Source organism: Phalacrocorax aristotelis, chromosome 7 (assembly GCF_949628215.1).
Source record: "Phalacrocorax aristotelis chromosome 7, bGulAri2.1, whole genome shotgun sequence".
Taxonomy (NCBI): domain Eukaryota; kingdom Metazoa; phylum Chordata; class Aves; order Suliformes; family Phalacrocoracidae; genus Phalacrocorax; species Phalacrocorax aristotelis.
In genome coordinates this window covers 14,371,227-14,393,661 of record NC_134282.1, presented here as the reverse complement: position 1 = coordinate 14,393,661, position 22,435 = coordinate 14,371,227, and positions in this window count along the sequence as shown.

The following is a 22,435-nucleotide window of genomic DNA, read 5'->3' as shown; positions in this document are numbered from 1 at the left end:
TTCCTTCTTTTCTTACTTAGCCGTTATGCAGCACAATATATGTTTCACCGTGTTTATGCAGATAAAGCACATAAAAACATATAAAGGAGCCAATAAATCAACTCGTTCAAACTTAGGAAATTATTAATGCACAATTTTAACTCTAGAAATTTCAGAGAAGTAGTATGAAACTATTAAATACAAGTATTCTATGGGTCACATAATTACATAGTGTTTTAAGTTCATCCCCTGTCTAATAAGATACTTAATTTGACTAAGAAACTGCTGTAAAGTATCTGCGTCCCGATCTAGCCATCACTGAAGCCGATGCAAGGTTTTCTATCAATACAATGTAAGGGGATCAATTCCTAATTATCACTAGACACATAAAAATGAATGGCTGAATCTGGGGCAACGAGAATTCAAAAGTAGGGTTTTGAGTTACATCTCAGCTTCTAACATATGGGATTTTCAGCAGCATTCATCATTTCTTTAAAAGAAATTTGGATTTAAGTGGACATAAGCAGCTGCAGATAGTGTTACTTGTCTAAGATGATTCGTCTCTCCATCTGAGAGGAGCTGTTACAATGCAGGAATGGAAGGCAAAATTCCAGAGTGACGACTCCAGAAGTTGTTTATTTAGAAACTGAAGCTTGACTTTGTTTTCCTGCAGAAACCAAATGTGTTAGTTTGGTTTGGATACAGTGTATTGACAAAGGGTGGGTTGTTTTTCCTTTTTATCTAAACCTGGTTGTGGAGATAGAGAAAAATAATCTGTCCTGAGAGCAAACAATGATCCAAACTCATTGTTTGCTTGAAATGGCTGACCTTGCTAGGAAGATATATCTGCATAGATGATCATGCCTCCAGAAGTAGTTAGGAAATCCTGGCAAGTGACCCAACGCCTGTGCAAGCAGATGCAAGGCTCTTTGTTCACACTCTGATCCAGAAGCCATGCAGCCCTGGTAGGCAAGCAGTGTGCCTGGGGAAGTCTATGCAGCAAAGCCTGGCCCACGTCTCCTGCTATTGAAGTTCTTCTGAGGGGGACCAATATTCTCTCTCTCCGAAGGGAATAGGGTAAGGCACAAAACCCATGCCCTCTGTAGTGGCACAGCCTGCCACCCCTGGAGTCACGGTACTCTCAGGAGTTTGCCTTGGCACAGTGCCCGGGCAGGAGGGAGCTGTGCTGATGGTCACCCTGTCTGTGGGGCCGGAGCTTTCATCTCTGACCCCATTTTCTCAAGATAGACAATACTTTCCCTCCTCTCATAGGCATGAGAAAGCTGTGAGACTGTGACACAGAAATCACCTTGTAGCTGACTATTAAGAAAGTTTAGCAAATTGGCTGCTGCTAAAATAAGATATATGAAAGTGCCATCTGCAGTTCAGTCACACAGGGCAAATCTCACAGGCCTTACGCAGTCAGAACACCCATGGAGCGCACACGGGGGGGCTGACCCGCAGGATAATAGGGATGCATACAGAATGAATCGGAAGTAACACCTGGCCTTTATCTGGAAAATTACCATTTTTTTAGGCCAATCTTCAAAGCTGAACATTTCTTTAGGACTCTGGAGCCATTGAGGAGGCAGACAAAAGGAAGAGAGTCATGGAGAGACATGTAAAAGCTGTAGACCCAGCAGAAAGTGTGGGAGGGTATGGAAGAAGGCTGGGGGGAACAGGAGTCAAAACTTCAGTATAAAATTCCAGTTGTTCCTGTGCAGATCAGTTTTTCTAAGGGTGGAAGGAAAATGAATTTCCCCATGCATTTAAGTGATTTCATTACACAATTACGTGCTTGCCTAAACTTTAGCCACATACTGTTACCCATCCTTGCAAGTAATCAGTTTTTGCTCTGTGTTTTAAAACATGTGTTTAGTTTAAATATGAAACACATTCATGTCTGTGTGTGCAAAGAGACATATTAATCAAACTCTGCACTATTTCTCATTCTAGATGTAGGGAAGGAATCATTTCTGGGTAAACAGACATAGATGAAGAATGATCAGTCTTTAGAAATATCCAACACATATTTACTGCACATATCTTATTAGGAGAAAATACCACTCTCACATTAGCACTCAAGTTTCCAAACAGATGCTCAGCTAGTTACACTCAGGTGCAAAAGAAACCATTGCACAGCTCAACTGGAGGTGTGTATGCGGAATACTTGGCAGTTGCATTCTCATAGATATCTCGCTCTAGTCTGAGGCTGATCCAGCATAGCATATGAGTATGTTGAAGTTGGTAGAACTACTCAAATGCTTAAAATGTCACACTTTCTCAAATGCTTACTTTTCCGGATCGGGCTCTTGTAAATAATCGGGCCCGCAGCTTCTTGGACTTATCTTTGGGTGATCAGGTCATAAAAATGAGAATGCCAACTTTGCAGAGACTTAGCAGTCACAAACTGCAAGCTGATCATCAGCCTAATTGCATGTCATCCTTTCCTAAATCAGATTCGTCACAAGTGATTATCAACTGAGCCCTAAAATCCTGATGTAGTTTGAAAATATATGAGTTTTTATGAAGGTTATCTTGGAGGTCTGATAAAAAAACCAAACGTGCCATCTTTGACTATATCTGGTGACACTGTCTAACAGCTAAGAGAAAACATCAGGGAAATTTTCTGTGTAAAGTTACAGTCTTTTCATGAACAAGTCAGCTAGCTGACCTACAGCGCTAGAATCTGCTGTTGTTGCCAGCAGACACCCTCAATATTTTTGCCTTATTTTGTCTTCACTAGCTCACAGCTCTGTGCCAGCTGTTAGTATTTTGAGTAAATTATGTAGTTTTGATTTGCATAGACAGGGAAAAACCCTTCTCATCTGCTGGTGGCACCAAGTCTACCCAAACTAAGTTTTTCTGCGCAGTCTGGTGTGAGCTGTAGAGGTGACACCAGCCTCCAGGTTGGATCATTAGATCATCAGAAGACCTCTACAAGCATTTCGTGGACAACAGGGTGCTACTGTCCCAGGAGAGCAAGCCTGTGCATATGTATTTACTCAACTTTGTACAGTGTTCTTAAGTTTAGTGCAAAGCAAGGAGCCAAAGGCACGGTCTGTTAGCATCCCAGTGACATGCCACATTAAATCAAGCAGGTACTCAGCACTTTCTGTGCAGTGCTGTAATCACAAATGGATGTTATATTGTTGCAGAAGTAGTTCTTGAGACACCAAGAAGATAATATGTCCTAGTATGTAACAGGTTCAGGTGTATAATATGTCTCGGCTGAAAAAATAATTTCTGGTTTACGGTTCTGTTCACCTGTCTCTACTCTCTACTACCAGAATTGATTTTTCCCCATATTAGTCTCTTGGTCCATAATTAAAGGACTAGATTTTTCTGTTTCTCTTTCGAGCACCTCTTTCCTGTTTTGAAATGTAGTCTAAGTGATAGTGTATATTTTTTCCTGAGGGGAAAATCCTTTACTCCTAGAGCACAAATAAGGTTGTTTATATTTGCCTTAAGTGCCAGAACTTAACATAGTTATGCTCTAGTTATCCAGCTGACATTCTGTATTTATTAGTTTTTTAGTACAGTATGTGGCATTATAATCAATGCATTATTGACAAAAGCCCTTGGGTCACACACTATTTATTTAATTCACTATACTGACTCTCATTTAGTAAACTTAATACATACACCGTGTTTTCCTGGCCCATTCAGATACATTATTCAGAAAGGGCATGTGGATTACACAACAAACCATTATAATGTCTAAGTTATGTCACAAGCCTTTCTGTAAACTGTTGATCATTAACCTATTCTATGCTGCAAACCTAGCTTGCTACACACGTGTTGGGCAGTAACTTGTGCAGTTTGGCCATAGTTATACAGCATTTTTTTATGTCTGTTAAAGTCATAACACAAGAAGCATTTTATTGTAACCTGCAGGCACCATAAATACTAAATCTCCAACATTTTTATAACCGGTTATATCAAAGGCAATCTGATTGTCACTCTTTTGCACATAGGCTTCTCCCATTAGTAAGCAGTCTTATATTACAGGCATAAAACACTGTTAAGCGTTTTAGCTCCGCCAGACTAGCTGCAGCTGTGTCACATTTGTGTTTCCTTATTTTATGTGTGCCAGTTATCTAGATTAAAGTTGGAATAGCATAGCACTCCACTAGATGACAGGCTTGGTTTAAAGCCAGACCACTTAGTGATGCTTATCAAACAATTTTCAGCTACATACAGTAGCATAATTAAAAAACCTGAGAAGACTCTAAATTATCAGGTTTGCCATGAGAGATAATTTCTTTTTTAGATGGAAGATTAAAACATTCCCCTCACAAATACATGGAGTCTTCCTAGTGAGACGCATCACTGAAATAATCTGATTTCATTTTTTCTACTCAGTTTTGAATGAATGTGTGACCATCATGGTTTTAAACAAACACAATCTTACCCAGTCATTTGGGGCCCAAGATGGAAAACGTGTCAAATCAGTGGCCCATGAACTTCAGAAAGTCCTGCTTTCAAAAGCTCATTTTTTCTATTCTTCGTTCTTATGCTCATTTAGTCTTTGTTTGCTTGGTTGTGGTTTCTAAGCTATTAATGACTGATTCAATACCAGCTGATGGGCTGCCCTAAGGCAGCTATGCATTAACTTGCAACTGCATTAGGTACAAGTTCACCCTGAGCGTAGGTTAGGGTGGGACAACCTGTGCTCGTAGATCATCACATATATTTATTTGCAGGAAGAGTGTGATTGCTGATTCTGACACATCCTTGAGAGAGGATGCCTCCTGAGAGGCAGAGGGGAAGTTATTCCTGTACTCTGCTGAGTGTTTGGACTGTTATCATGACTTGCTTTCCAGGTAGGTCAGAAGGAAGGAAAACCTGGCTTCACCATCCAATACCTATCTTTACCTGGTCCAGGGAACTTTTTTAAAGTAAGATCACTTTTTGCATTAGAAAAACAAATGAAGCACATTATGTGGAAGGTAGACTGGAACTATGGTCTGAACCTACAGGTTTGTCTGTTGCTGCTGTGGAAAAACATTGAGAACTGTGTCCTGTACAGAGAAACGGGCCAGCAGCCTGGCTGCAACACTGCCACCTCTGTCACAGCTCGGGATGTACGGAGTGACCCAAGTTGTGCTTACAGCTGATTTCTTGCACAGTGAGGAGCGACAGTTGAGTTGTCTTAACTTCAGAGAGAGAGACAAGGCTCATTGCCTGGCTCTTCTGAGGGAGAGGGAAAGAAACTGGGCTGCTCACTTGCTTTTCCAACATCATGATTTGAAAGAGAAAGCTCTGAGTTAGCAATCCCATACCTCTTCACTCTTTTTGAGCAAAGTGCCTTTTCTACTATCCTGTCGTATATAATAAACAAGCTATAAACAACAGCAAAAACAGCGAGCATTTTATAAAAGTCCATAAATGAATGGAGTTAAGAAATGCCAGGTCACTTGAGCATCTGTAGCAATAACATTACAACTGGAACCTTCCTGTGATAAAAGCAAAGAAGCAAAATGCATCCTGATGCTCGGAAAGGTTACAGAGCTTTGCAAAGTCTGATTCATTCATTATTCTCTTCTCAGAAAAATAAGAAAACATAATGACCTCCTTTAGGCTTATGTTTTGTACATTTATATTTTAATGATAATTAAAAATGTCCTGCACATTTCCCTTAGCAATATCTGTCAGTGTTTTATTATGAGAGGCCTGATTTTTCACTTTCTAGAGTCAGTCTAAATTTTTGCACTGATATGAATGACAGAAGGATCTGGTCCCTAATTTTTAGAGGATTGAAGCCATCCTTAGAAGAGCGTATGCTCTGCTCTCCACTTTCTTTGATGACTTCTAACATTCTTTTGATGTGGACTCCAAAAAAAAGGCATTTCATCTTTGGATATATGTGTTTTAAAAGATGAAAAATGTTGAATAGCAGTGTAAGAACATTTTGTGTTTCAGACCACAATCACGTTTAAACCAAAACTTGTTAATAACTATTAAATGAAAGAGAAAAAAACGTAGAAGAATAAAAATGTTGGGCAAGCAAATTAATAACAACTAAACAGACACTCCTCAAACTCATGGAAATACCATGCTGTTTGGATCACGAGTGTAGGCACACAAAATATGCACTGACATAGTATAAAAATGTCACTTCTGCCCTGGTGTCTCTCTACAATTATGAGCAGGATATTCAAGCAGAGGTCTTGTAAGCATCCTGCTTCTGCTGCTCTGCGCTCTGCAGAAAGAGTAGTTAAGAAAAATGGATAGGAGGGTAAATGCCATTTATAAGTACAGAAGCCCAGTGCAGTGCTCTGGTGTGCTGATGGTGGAGGGAGGGGTAAAGGCATGTCAGGATTAGATTTGCTTAGGATTCACTCCCTCAGTGCTATGGTGAGAATAAACTCTGATGAAGTCTGGATTAAAAAATAAACCCAGTGGCTACAGAATCATGGAAGATGCTTGGCAGTCTGTAGGGTGCTCAGCAGTCACAGCTCTGATTGACTTCATGGAATATAGTTGATGGAACAGTGGATGGAATGTAATCACATTGTTTAATGCAGTATGCTGGAAAGATGTTACAATATTACAATGATATGTGTAGTGTAAAAGCTAGGAAAAGCTAGAATAGGATAAAATAGAATAGAATAGAAAAGAACAGAGAACAGAGATCAGAGTGAGATTTCCTTTCAGAAGTTGGGGTTTCAACCACAGCTTTAACCTGACTTGAATTTCCCTTTTTTTTTCCTATCTTAGTGATCAATAACTAGCAAATATTCTTTAAGAGCTGTGACATCTGTTAAATGTAATTACTTCTTCTTCTATGTGTAAATCAAAGTCTTTCTTAAAAAAAAGAGGCAGTTTATACCTAAATTAACTACTTTTATCTGTAATTTGCAAGTTAAGGTGTACATAAAGCTTGTGGCTATACTAAAGGCTCAGTTGTGCCTCCTAGGCACAGTGTTAATTAAAGGGTGATGTGGATTCATACCACTCTGAGGGGAACTCTGGAAGGGATTATACCTTAGAGAGGCACAATGCCTCCAATGCACCTCAGCATGTAAGTAAAATGCACATACTGTGCACCACCCGCACTGATGTTGCTCAGTATCTCTGTGGGCCCATCTCCTTCCTGCACCTCCTCATCCACCTTGCTGGGTTTCACACCTAGGGGGCACTGGAAAGATGCAGTCCTGGCACTCCTGACCAATTCCTGCATGCCAAGGGAGAGGCGGTGCTGCCACCCTTGTCGTTGCTGATAACTATTCTGAGGCTGGATACAATCTGGCCAAGGCTAAACAGAAATTGCCTAGTGTCATTCCCTAGATATAGTTTCTCTTTTTATTCAGTGACAGGTCTTTTAAAGTCTGACAGTGTACATGATGCTTGACAGCTTCTTACATCTTACCTGAGCCCATCCTACATGGCTGTTTTTGAATAATTCTAAATCCAGTGTCTGATTTTGTTCTCCTTGATATTTTTCATCAGGGGTCATTTTTCCCTAGGGTAGCTCTCTTGACACCAGTGAAGTTTTAGATACGATTTACCCCTGTGCAAATAAGATCGGCATCAGACCCATAGACATCTGGTTTAAAATATTGACTGTATCCAAAGGACATATTCCAATATCTATGTAAATAATGCCTGTGATTAATTTAATGCACATTTAAGGGTTTTTCAAGGCCATATTACTCACTGGATTAAATGTACATTTTGGTAATATATTATTGTTATTGTACATCCAATAGACCTAATTCAGCCCAGGGTGATTTTTTATGACCAAGTAATAGGCCACTGAAAATAGGATTTATTATAGAAATGCCAAGACACTCTTATTTATAGTATAATAGTACAAATTGCCACTATAATAAATACTCTTCAGTTATCAAATCATCAGTCATTTATGGTAACACTGACAAATGATCCCATAGGCATTATGATATTACTAATGTAATGCATTAACTTTCAATTTTAAATTGGTTCTTGGATGTGGAACAACTGTACATTATGTGACACAGTTCAAGTAGAACTTGTGACCTAAATTGGCATATCTGTGCAGCAAAATGTGACTACACAGAGTGCTTTAGACCATCCACATACGCAACATGAAAACAGTATCACTCGCAGTCCACAATCCAACACAGATCTGTAGATTGCATCCACTTAGAGGAAACCGTTAGCAAGGAATATCTAAAAGAAAATCTAAAAAAAATGCCAAAAATTTTTAGTAAGTCATTGTCATTATTGGGCTCGAGAGAAAGCAGGTCAGTTGTTGAAAATAAAGTTGATGAAAATGAAGAAAATAGAAGAATAAAATTTAAAAAGAAATTAAATGCAGCTCTTGAGGATTTTTTCCTTACCAGCAGGTGTATATTTCATAAAAAGCTGTTCATTGTTACTATACGAGAAACAACATTTAATTTTGTATATTTGACCTGGAAAAAGCACAGAACCAAGGTCCTTTGTAGAGATTCTACATTTGTATGAAGTAAAATAAAATAAGCAGGCGGGATTAAGAAAATGTTATAAAAGTAAGCTTTGCAAGAAGTATTTATTTGAACAATGAGATTGGCAAGTCTAATAATATAAGAAATATATACTTAGCAACTTTTCATAGCTTAGATCTGTAGTACTCTGCAATATATATTTTTATCCTCAGTTCAGTCCCATATTTCAGTACTAGAAATCCAAATAACTTAAATCATTATTAGTCTCAGAATGAACAAGTGCCCAGTGCTATTTAATTTTACAGATTTATGCTTCAACATCACCAGTAACTAATTCATAATTTTAACTGCTCTTTTAATACATCAAGGCTTGATTGGAAATAAAAGAAAATGTTCTATTTGTCTTTCTGGTCAGTTGGATAATGTGTATTTTATTTAAGAGAAATTTAACATTCTTTCCAGCAGCCAGTTAAGTGTGGTCGTTTTTGGTGCCAATGCACTATAGAGATTTTAAAGGAAGCTAAATAGTTTAGACAGTTAATTGGAAAAAAGTCGTAATCACAATGGGATGTGGTGAGGATTTTTTTCTATGTCTTTCTTATGTTATGTCTTCTACTGACAAGATATACTCAGCACAAGAAACATTTTTCCATCATGGAGAAAATCATAGTTTCCTGCTCTTGGCTCACTCTCACTGCTAGCACCGAGCCTCACAGGTCAACTAGAGCAGCTAACTGGTTGACCAAACTTAGGACATCTGGCTGTCACCCCCAGACCACGTTATAGCATGGAAAAATTCATGTTGGATCTCAATCAACAGTCTCTTCCCTGTCTGTCTGTCCACTCCCATCCAGCTAATGAGGTCTCTTTTCTTTGGAAATTCCTGCACTTGAAGACACAGCTTTATCCCAGGTGGAGATTCCAGTGCTTTTACATTCTCCACCTGAAACACATTTAGATACTAAAAATATATAACCAGCTATTTCTGCAATCCTTTCTACTCACATTTGCCCAGCAGAGTGTATCTGTAATTTTACTAATCTACATTGGCACAACTCTAGGCTGGGGATTAAGTGTTCACAGCAAAGTATCAGTTGTACTCATTAATAGGCAGTAAAATAAGTTGTTTATGTCTGCTATCTGTCTTTATTTTTTCTTAGTAGAAAGCATCCCAGCTCACACATTCATAAATAGTCATCTAAAGTGTAATACCCTTCAGTCCCCCTGTGGGAATGTCCTCTCTTCAGCTCATCTAAACAAACTCTACCACAGCAAATTAAAGTCCAGTTCAGCAGTCCATGTCTTGTCAAACTTTTGCCCGAATGAAATCTTAGGTGGCTGATGGATCGGAAGTTGCTATGAAAATTAATAATCTGGAATTACCCAGGGCACCAGTAAGAGTCTGAAAAAAAACCCTAATTCCCATTCTCTGTTGTCTATGTAACAGAATTTGTCACCAAATCTTCATTTTGAGATGGAACTTTAGATCTAGGGATAAAAAAATAATTCATCACTGATTTACACCTGCAGTTACTTGTGGAGATGCAATTACATTTGTTATCCCAAAGCCAGAGGCCAAGTCAAAAATCATTCTAAGAATGAGATGCTAAATGGATGGTGGTGATGTAAAGGCCTCGAACAGCTGCCCATGCTCAGTTCACACTTGATCCCCAGCCCACTGAAGTCACTGTGAATCTTTCCTTTGACGTCAATGGGCTTCAGATCAGGTCCTGAGCAATTTTTTGAAAACCTCAGACAAATCAAAACCATTTCCTTTGGAATGAGGCTGTTCACACCCCTTGGTGAAGACTATTTCCTTTCCAAACACAGCTTTCATACCAGAGTCACGTCAGCTGAATTTCTATTTTTACCAAAAGCTGCATTTTTTGAAGAAGCAGGAAGCATATTTTTACTTATATTTCATCTATTAGCAGCTAAGCTGTTTTTTCTCAAACTTTCAAAAATATCCCCAGCTGGGCAGGCCAGACCTACAACCAAAAATGGGGAACATTTTAGAAAGTCACAGCCATTTAGAAAAACCTTTTTTAAAATGGAAACTGTCCTTGCAGGTTTAACCATAACAGTCACCGCATGAGGGGCTATTCCTACACACTGCAGCCAGTAGACTCCAGTAGATCATTTAGTCTTACAAAACATACCACACTATAGCAAAATTTATAACTCGTATAACGGAACTAATATAACATTAACTCTTATGCAGAACACTGCACTAAATAGAAATTGATTTAGAAATGCTTCCAAAATGCAAAATAAATAAGGTGTAGAGCTGGGGCAAATAGAGCCACCTGCTAGGCACCATTTCTGTATAACAGTTTCCTGAAAGTCATAGGGAGACTCTTGGATAATTTTGTCCGTGAAAGCAATCCTTGTGATGACCAAGAGGAGAGTGAAGTATTCCCCCTTTATTGAAGACTGAGAGAGCGATGAATGTGTGTTGTGTGCCTGGAGAGAGCAAGCGTGAGAAGACACGTTCAGAGATACCGTGTTGTTATGCAGAAGAGGCCAAGCAGAGTACAGTGATTTGAATCTATTTCTCTGTGTAAGTAGGTCTCCCATAAAGTTTTGCACGGGCACATTACTGACCAGTGGGCTGTGGAAATTACCTGGGAGACATTCTGTCCTTGCCAAATGCCACAGAAGTAGCCATTCCTCCAGCTGCAAGAAGTGTCTATCTTGCTGCTGAATGCACTCCTGCAGGGATGCCATGCACCATACAGCCTCCTGGAACAGTGTCTGAGATTGAATTTGGATCCATATATTTTGTGTTCAGTTTTTTCCCTTCCACCTAAATACTTATTTCACCATTTCTATATTGTTTCATCAACAAAATAACTCTGCTAGACTTACCCATTAAGACTAGCATGTGCCGGTGTTTATCACCCATTCATTGGATAAGGGTATAAGGTGTCTTTGCTTCTTGACCTGAAATAACTCTTTATGGTGATGGAAGGACTACCTCAATTAGATTAGGTGAGTTATCACAGAAAAAAGTCAGATTAGATGAACTGGTTTTTTCTACTCAAGCATGGGCATGACAACCCCACCTCAGTGATGGCCATCTCCTGTTTAATGTGTGGTTGCAACTTTACTCTGGGAAACAACACTCTTTAAACATTGCTTCCTGAAGAATCTCCTAGGGACACTTCTTGCCAAGTTCACCGTGTTTCTGTTGTATTGGGCCTCCATTCCGTGTGAGAACATCTGTGTAAAACAGATGGATGTGGTGATCTTCATCTGCAGTGTTCCCCCATCATTTTCTGAGTATTCTGAAAAGACGTACCTCTCAGGGGCCCCAGCTCTGCAATAGATTTTAATGCAGGAGCAAAATCACATGTGTTGCAGTGGAAGAATGTAGATCTTGTGGGATAACTTACGATGCACAGTAGTCTTGAGTAGAAGCTAAGTGAGATAGAGCCAGAAGATGATTCCCTGGAGCCTGCTATTAGAGGAATAGTCCAAGCTATACAGTAGATAATCCTGGGATGAGATAAAGCAGAACTGAGTACAGAAAGACAACATAAGACACCTTTCCCAGAATGAAAACAGCAGCTAAGAAGCCTGACTGAAAACTGTTGTCAACTACTGTTTCTGGACTGCATCACTTTCTTCTCCTACAGTAATGAAAGACTTAGAGGAAAATTTATTGTCCAAAAAGTGCTTGTCCTAGCACTTTAAAGGGGGCCAGTAGGAGGGACAGAGATATTAGGTTGCCGTAATATATGAAATTGCCTCCAAAATATGGACTGTGCCTCACATGAAAAACAAGCAGACCAGGAAGTATAAAACAAACCTTGAAGGCAGTGCAGGTGGTCACAAGCTTTTTTGGTGTGAGAGTCTCAGTGGCCTCAGATGATGTCAATTTAAAGAGACAAATGATTACACCAGAGGCAGAAAAAATAATGTGGTATTAGTCCCTGAGATTTCAATATCTCATCAGACACAGGGGAATTTTTTTAGTTAAGCAAAAAAAAAAAAAAAAAAGAAGTTGGGGGAGAAGCCAAAATTCTATAAAAAACCCCCAAACCAAAACCACCACGGTACCATACAGAGCATGTATTTAACCAACTGGTTGTTTGTCTTTATTATGTGTTTTTAATTCCATGAAAAAAACTGACTTGTTTATCCAGCTAATTGGGACCCTGCTCGTACCATGTCAGTTCAGGAATCGTAAAGAAAAGGGCTATAAATACACACAAAAAAAGAAGGAGAAAATAGGCAGTTATCCTGTGGGTTTAAGAATTTCCCTAGCAGATACCAGATTCCCAGTTCTAACTAATTTCTTAAACAGCACTGGTGAACATCAAAGAGTACAGCACAGAGCATGCTGAGTCCCAATTACACATCTCAGAAGTAAAAGTTACCTCAATGGAAAGTCTTCAGAAATTCTAAATGAAATAAGGGCCAAGATGCCCAAATGCTCCCTGAAAAATGTAGACCCTTTCTTTATTGATTACACTCCCGTCATTAAAATACACAGTTGTTAATATACAAAACTATATTGCTCAGTGGAAAATTGTTTTAGAAATATGTTAGAGCACATATGGATATTAATACTTTTTGCAAGATATCAGGAAAAGAAGAATCAAATAAAGAATTTCAGTGCATGTCTATTGTTTTTTAACAAGCCATCTTTAGAGACGGGAAATATTTTCTGAACTCAGCTAGTGTTTCAAAGGAGAAATAGAGTTAGTACAAATAATTGGTGCACGTTGAAGTTGGAGGAGCATGAGTTGTTTTATGAAAAAGATAAGTCTGTAAAAGCTGTGCAAACTCTCCATAGATAAATACAAATTCAAAGAGTTGTTTCTTTCACATCATTTAACAAAAATTCATGGCAAAAACCCATCTTTGACTGTTGGGATTTTTTTTTCTTTTTTCCCACAGTAATGAACAGATTCTTCTCTAACACCTTAATCCCGTGCAAGGAAACAAACCTAGTAACATGGCCGTATAATTAATTCAAATAAGTAATGAAAAAGGGAATAGGCATAATGAGTGGCCTTTAATTTCAGTTGTACATCCTCCCTAACCTTCATGCCAGTGCTCACATACTTGCATATATATATATACACATATGCATATGCTGGAGGTATATCTAGTATCCAGTGAACTGGCTATGGCAGGTGAATGAAAATATTGAAGTACGTTCTATAGGCACCAGCACACCCAATGTTACCTTAATGGAAAGCCTTTCACAGAAAAATTGCTATGCTATGGTAGATGTGCCAATACACTACCTAGGGTAATATATATCCAATGTATAGAAGTGTGTGTGCATGCTTTACTAAGCCTTTGCATTAAGCTGCCAACAAGGTTTTGTGCCCTTTACTCCATAAGGTATTGATATTTAGCTCATGTTTCACCTAGCCCTCCCTCTAATATTGCAAGCAGTTCTGTTTTTCTTCAAGGCAATGAACTAGAACAGACCCTTCCTATGGAAATTAACATAAACCAAGATTGATAAAGTGTGCTAACCCTCTTTTATTATTATTATTTGGATTCCAGTCTGGATGTGCTGCAACTGAAAGTTTCTAGGTGTGGGACATGTGTCAGTACTGATACACATAGCAGATATTCAGGCTGAATATCTTCACTGATAGCATACAGTCTAAATTTGCAAGGCCAAATAATTGAAAGAAGGCTTCATTTTAGCATGTAACAAAAATAATCATTATGTTTTCATTTCTCCAACTTTGTCAGAACTACAACATGCTTTTAACTTGCTCTTCATTGCTCTCTAACTTCCTTCCTCTCACTGCTTTCCTGTTATGTTATATATTTCTTGATTTTGTTTTCCATAGCATTTCTTAATTTATTGCTCTCTTTTGACCCATAACTATATCTTTCCTCATTGCAATATGTTTGTGTACTTTTTTTCTCTTTCTTTTATTTTCCAATAGTTCTGTCCTCCATAGTTCTATAAATCACTTTTGAAAAGAATGGGGGATTATACAAGTGAAGGGGGAGAATTTACATTTTATTTCATATTAAAAACAACAGCTGAGCTTAACTGTAAGCAAAATGGTCTAAAATCCTTCAACAACTTATTAAGACGTTTTCTTTTAAATAAGTACCTATGAGTAATGCCCTTTAATGAGGCTGGCTGTCTTATGTTAACACTCCTTTCTGTTGTGAAAAATAGCAGAAAGTCACCTGCCTTTGCCCATATTGGCAGCCCTTAGCTACCAGACCTGAGCTTAGGTGCTGCCTGCAGCCAGGGCCAAAAGAGACAAGGAGAGGAGTCAACACCCAAGATTGCAGGGCAAGTGCTCAGCAATAGCTGTGAGCCCCACTAAAGAAAATATTTAGATGTAAAAGAAAACATTTGGATATAGAAGGTTTTTCGATGTTTCTGCTTGATTAAGCAGTCATTACGTCTGCCGAGGGCTCTTATACATCTCAGAGCCAGGTGTAGTTGATCAAATATGAGCAGAAGCAGGTCTGGATACAGGATTAGTCAAACCTACAAACCTTTATATCAAGGTAGGTAGCAGCTGCAGCAGTACTGAAGCTAAAATACAGAAATCACACAGCAGGGAGGCAATGCACAGTAAAATGTGAGGAGCTCTGAAGTGTATGTTCTTCTCTTCACCCCCTTTTTTTTTTTTTTGCATGCTTTTGATCATTTTTAAAATAGTTGAGAGCTGCCAGTTAATGCTGAATCCAGATAAATGGCAGCAGTTCCTGCACATCTTAGAACACGTGGGATGATAAGGGTTGCTCTAGGTACAGACTTTTGTAGGGGTTTGCTACCATAAGGGCTAATGGTTTACTTTTTCTTCCAGAAAATGTTGGATTGTGGACCACAACTCATTAGTCATTCTTTGTGGCTCAATATTGCCTTCAGCATGATCCAAACCACAAGAGTGAGTCTCTCATTATCTTTCCTTTGTTTGATTAGAATCAAGAATTTTTACAGATTTTATTATTTTAAATTTTTTATTACTTCTTTTATCAGGTGCACAAAAAGAAAAAATTGTTCTTCACTGATACCTGAACACGATGTACATTTTTTATTTTTTTATTGCTATTTCAATTTTTCTATAACACAGAATTATCTGCTCTGTGATGCCATAGCGTCTCTTGCTGTTTTACAGTAAATCACCAGTTTCAGGACAGTCAGAATGTCAGGAAAACTTGTTTTCAAAGTTGCACTAAAAATGATTCTTCAGCTCAGACTTAGTAGGATAGCCTTGTGCCTAGATGATATCAGCATGGTTTTGCTATTAGCAATTTTAAGAAATTTCCTTTTAGTACAGTGGTACTCAACTAGTACAGACTACTTTTAGATTTCAGGTTACTCAGTCCAAACTGCAGTACGTGGAACTGTTCACAAACTGCAGTGCATTCAGCCCACTAAAAAATCTAATTTAATACAGCCTTATGGTTCACTGCTGTTAAAAAAAAGATTTTCAAATTGTCTCTTTAAAGCCCTCTTATTACTGTTTTACCATTCCTTGCACCAAGAATACCAAGACAAACTGATACACTCCTTTGCCGTTATAATTGATCCAGGGAATGTACACAATATTTCTGCATTGTAAGCCTACAACAATCCCCCCAAATTATCTGCATGTATGGAGAGCTCTAGATCTACCTGCGTTAGTCCCTGTGAGCCTAAAAAAAGAATCCACATCAGTGCTTCCATATTGCTGCCCAGGATTTCCCAGATACAAATATGTGTTCACATATCTTACAGGTTGAGTTATGCACAGTAAATCCATTACTTTCATAACATGTCAGATGTACTTGTGAATGTGCAGAAGAACAGGACAGCACATGCTAAGTAGCTGTTATGCCTCCTGGAAAATGCAGATACACTGTGAGTGTCATAACCACCTGGCAGCGCAATCCAGCACTTCCTAGAGTCATCAGACTTAAGGCTGCACCACTGTCCCACAGGACAGTGAACCTGCTCTTCCCGGTACAGTGCGCACGTACAGCACACCTACATAGGCTGCCATACACCTAGGAAACCAAATGCCTCCTCAACACTACCATGCACTGCATTTCTGGACTGAAGAGCAGCAACAAGAAAACCCCTGGGCAGCTGGAAGCCCCCTGGCAATACAAGATCACACACATGCAGCCTTCCGGCAATTCCTGTAGCAACGATGGAGCTATGCTGGTCAGAGTAAGGTTAGGATCTGACCCAGCCTCTTTTCCTTTCGAGAGAAGACTTTGGTCTTTGGAATTGGGTGTCACCGTAGATCAACAAACAGAACCAACAAAGGGTAGAACATGCATTAGTGTAAGGATAATAACAAGCACATCAAGAAATCCAAGAATGAATTAAGCCAATAGAAATAAGCAAAGCAAGAATATCTACATTTATACACAGTCTGGGGAAAGATAATATTTACAACAGATGTTCAGCTTCTTGTCCATTTTCTGCAATTCCAAATTTCGTGAGGCAAACACTGTTTTGGCAATGTTACTGCACATGTTTAATGCAAGGTATTTAGAAAGCATGCATGCACTGTAAAAAGTTGACATTCATGTTGTGGGGGGAAAAATATAAAAAAAAAAAGAAAGAAAAAAAGAAAGAGAAGAATGTAGGTGAGATTAAGGTGCTGGAACTGGCTCTGTTTATTCAATTCTACATGCGAATGTTGCTGGTGCGCTTCTTCAACCTGGATGCACTGTCATGTACAGACAATCAGGCACATTGAGCCCAGCATTGGGGGACAGGGAAGCAGCTGAGCCAGGGAGGAGACAAATTCAGGGCAGATCTCAGGGTGGCAGGGGAGGTTGTGTCAAGAACAGGGATTACACATCCTAGGAAGGGTATTTTGTTCTTTCAGGAGACTTCTACATTATAATCCAAAAATGGGATGTTACGTATACAGGGTTTAATTGCTGTATTTCAGCTCCAAAAAAAATAATGTGCAATGCAAATTTCAAAAAATTAAGTCCTTTGTTCTTATTGGACAGCTCTGGTAAAAGTGTTTATGAAGAACGTAACGTACCTTCTATATATTAATATACAATATAAAGAAACAGCTTTAGAGCTCAGGACCCAAATGGAGCTTTAGATTAGCTGTCAACAATGTCATATCCGTGTTAATAATGCCTTATTCATGCCTGGGGCTGACAGTCTTTCTTATTTTTATTCACAAATTCCATTTAATAACAGCAATAAGTCACTCTAGACAGTGCATTTCTAAGGGATTTTTGCACTTCTCAGGTGGTTAAAGTCACTTGACCTTCGGCCTCATGCCTTAAAAACTCCCTAAGAGATGTGCTAAATTGCCCAGAAATACATTGCCTGTCATGTCTTGTTGCTTAATTAAGGGCCAACCTAGATGGCCTATAAGGACTGCCCTTAAGTAATTACTAATTGATCTCCTACTCAAGAAAAATGAATAAATTCCACAGCAGCCGCGCTGTCACATGGCATTAACTCAAATTCATATTCCTCCAATAGAGAATGAAAAGCACACAGTGAACGGGTGGATTGAGGGCAGAAACATCTTTAGAGGAGCTAAGCCTCACTACCAGAGTTTGTCATGTCCTATTGGCTGTAGACAGCACTGTCAGACCTTTGCTTGCATTGAGACAAAATACATTGCTTGAAAATCAGAGCTTTTAGAAAGTAAGAAATATCTAGATTTTTCCATCTGGCTTTACCTACTTTGAAAGATGTTTAATCTTCAGTAAAAGTATCTAACTAAGGAATCTCAGTGAGAGTGATAAATTGTCACCTGATGAAAGCAAAATAATTATAGCCTACCAAAACAGCCAGAGGAAACACATTTTAAAGCTCTTTTCTGAAGAAAGGAGGGGGATTAAGTTGGCATAGGAGAGGTTCTTGCAGCTTTTGTTACCCAAATTGTTTATCAGAGCGCATGAAACAGACTTTCTGGACTTGTAACATTTTCTGTCTAAAGCTCCGAACAGTCCAAATTAGTGCTGATATCTTCTGTTTTTATAAGGTGATGTGAATGCTTTGGGCTGCCTCAGCACCCTTGACTATGCATAGGAAGATATTTTCAGGTGTGAGCAGTATGAATACGATGCTCTTAAGAAATGTATGGATGACAATATTTTTAACCTCCTATTACCCTCAGTAAAAGTGCATTTCTATATTATCCTAACCAGGCAGTTTTTACATACTGGCTTCTCACACCTACATTAGCAGTTTGCACATCTCAAAATTACTCAAAGGAAAAAGGAGCCACCTCTGAAACGTTTCCTTTTGACACACTGGATGAAACCAGGACTTATTGGAGTCAAATATAACTTTTCTGTTGACTTTAATGAGGCCAAGATTTTAGTCCGGTAGACATGAATAATACAAAACTCTACAAAATTCAGGAAGAACTCCGATACATGACAGTGCATGGTACCTGATAGTACTTGGTAGGAGGATAAGCCAATTTTTTTGGTGCCTTGTATGAAAAGCTGCAGTGGTTCCATGCTTCAGCTGATCCTTTGTGCAGGGCTCCCCCCACTCCTCCAAACCACATCAGGGGAAGAGCAGCATTTGCACTGATGAAGGAGAAACAAGGAACCTGAACTCTGGAAAGATACTCTGACCGCTGCAGTGGCACTAACACCAATGGCATAACACTAGGAACCATATTAAGATATGTCTCATGCATTAAATGCTTAACTGCTTTTTCTTCCATACCTTTTAATATGTTAAATATTACAGAGTTGGTGTATGCAAAACTGCAAATGTTATGGATAGCTGGGAGCTGTCGCATAAATATACCTTCTTGTCATTACAGTTAGGTAACTGATTGCTATTATTTGATTTCAACATATTGTACTAATTGTTTTTAAATATCAAGAGATTGATAAATGAAATAAATATGCTAATCAACAGCCATTCCTTTAGCCTGTTTGAAACAGAGATAAATAGCGAGCTATGAACGGCTGCTTGCCCCTACCTGAATAAAACCAAAAGATTGAAAAGCACAGTCAAATCTGACAATCAGTCCTCTCAGTACTTGGTGTAAAAATTGCATCCTGTCCTGTTTCTGCAGTTGATGCAATTCTGGAATAATATGTTTGATTAAGCTGGCTACCAACAAGATGTGTAAACATATGCAATGTAAGCTAATTTTTTGTGATATAGCATTTTTACAGCTACTCGTGGGCAGCAATGAACTGCCATTTCTAGTGGGTTTTTCCCAGAACCTCAGAGCTCAACTAGAGATTTATCACGTTAGCATCGTCTTAACTGAACACCAATATTCATGCATCATTTTGGTGTAGCAGGAAAGCATATTCCTTGAAGAGCGAGGGAATAATAATACTGATAATTCTGATTCCTGGTTGTGCCTAGTTTCTTGCAGCTGAAAAGACCTTTGCTGTCATCATGTTCTGCAATGATTTTTGTGTTTTTCTATAACATTTTCTCCCTACACATGTGGGTTTTATATCCTCTTCATGTTGGTATAGCATGAAGTCTTATGTGGAATTTAGAGGATCTGAACTAAATGTAGCTAAAAAGAACTTTTGGATGAACTGCCTGGGATTTGTTCAGATCTGTTAAAGTAATGGGGGAAAGCACAAAAGGATAAAGAAAAGAAAGGCCTTAATCTTTGTTCCATGAGTGATAAAGCAGCATCACATGGGTGAAAATTGGCCTGACCTTCACCCACATGATGCGGCTTCTGCCTCAGCCACTCTTTCTTTGCTCTGATTAAGTGAAGATAGCCTCTTTCTCTGCAAGGAAAAGTCAAAGAACAAAAAAAAAAATTCCTGTCTTAACTATAAAAGGTTTATTTTTTTAATCACAGTTGGGCTCATACAAGCCAGTTTCTAATCTTATTTTTTTAAGCTAAAAAAGTGCTTTTTTAGAATTTCTTTGGCTGGGTTTCTTTAGCTCCCACCCCCCCCCCCCGAACCTTGGGGCCTAGATCTTAACTTGCTTCCCTTGGATGTGCTTTGTTGCTCATCTTCACTTTTACATGATAGCTGTTTGACTTAAACGGGTTGTTCGCCAAAAGATTGCCCCTTGGGGAATGGAAAAACTGGAGGGAGGGAGAGGAAAAGCAGTACTCAGCTGGCTTAAATGGCATGTACAGTATACCTATTGGCAGGGTATTGCCAGCGCTCCAAGGAAACTTTCAGTGCTCAGCCTTTACCACTGGATGCCATACACCGACTGAGACATGGTTTTATGTATCAAGTTATCCATGTTCATATAGACAAGAGAACTTCACTGTGACACTGCTGTCAAAGAGCTCCTGTGACTAATATTTTTAACAGCATGATATTTAAAATTTGACAAGGATTTAATAATTCATTCTCCAGATAGTCAACATGCTTGGAGAGCTGGTAATGCCTTCACAGGTTTCAAAGGGGGTGCACTGAAATTAGTCTCTTTTTTTAATGGGTGCTAGGCAACTAATTTTTGGTTACACTATTGCAACAGGATCAAAATATATTTTTAATTGGACATCAATCTACTAAAAATCAGTTAAACTCACAGTTATGTAGGTGTGTGTATGTATGTATGCATTTGGCTGAGAAACCTGGCTGAGATCCAGTGAATTATTGGCTAAGTCCACAGGCTAGCTTCAATTTCCACTGGTCATTTTTTTCCCTCAGGAGCTAAGAATATATGATGCTGTGCAACATAATGGAATGTCACCATAATGTGTAATGTCTGTTATTGTATTACATTTCTGAGGGAGGGAATGAGGAAAGACCTCCCCAGCTTACCTACAAAACACAGGCATCAGACAGCTTTTAGCTGGAAACGCTCTGTGTATTACTTAGACCTGCTATATTACAAAATGGCAAATTACTCAATAAGTTCACAGTAGTTTCTAAAATTGAGTCAGGCATATGGATACTAACATGCTCTGTGTAAGTCCAGTGTGACAACTGCTGTTTAATTAGTGTTGGAAACAACAAACACCAATTCACTCCCTGTAGAAATTTTGCAGAAGCTATAATTTATAAGAACATGCTTAAAATAATGCTGCTTCTAATTTTGATATGTGAATACACTGACACTAAAAACATCTCTTCCTCTTTGGCAGTGGTTTCAGAAGCATCAGCATGAGTTTTTTTCTGGCCTGGAGAGACATTATCTAGCTATACATCCTTGCATGCACAGCTGATTCAATTGGTTATTTTTTAGTGATATTAACTGAGATTTGCAAGGCCTAGTTTTTGAGTGTGTGATAATGCTGGTCACATCATCTAAGAATATGTTCCTATTTGTTTTCCCAAGTAAATTCCACCATTGTGCCCACAGAGAGTGCCACACAAAATGTTGTGGTTGTAAATATGTTCAACAACAGTTAGAATTTGGACTCTGATTCAAAGCCCATTGAAGTCAGTGAAAAGACTCCTATTGACTTCAGCGTGCTTTGGCTCTGGCACTTCATTCTTTATTTAGAACTTCTAATGATTATTCAGTGGAAGAGGCAATACTGTGAGCTTTTGGTGCTGCAGTCCTCCTGCTAAAAATAAAATTATATCTATGTGGAAAGAATTTTTAGGGGAAAAATATTATCATTTATATAGCAAGTTTATATTACTCTGCTATTTAATACATCTGTACGTCAACACACACACATTTATGAACATTTATAGGAAATCATACATTCTTGCATAATACATACAAACACACACTCTTGCACACACCCTCCATGCTCATGCAAATCATAATAAGAATTTAAGGTATAAATGTCTAGGGATTGAAACATTGGCCAAAACAGGAGCATCCAGTGGCATCCATGGTGCTGCTTGGTACCTGTGACACGCACGTGTGTCTGGCAAATATGACAGAGGGTCTGTAAGAGTCATATTTTCTTCTGAATTGGCAGTAGAAAGCCTGGTGGCATCCCCAGGCCTCGCCAGATGACATCAAGGTCCCAGTTTGGGGCAACTGAAGGGAACCCTTAGCCTTGGTAGTTAATTGCCAATAATGGATTATCAAGTTTCCATATATTTTCTCCATAGTCATCTTACAGAATTGTTTTTAAGCTCAGAATTTGACAAACCAACTGGTTTTAATTTTGTGGCTTGAATCATTTCATTAACAAGAGGACAGT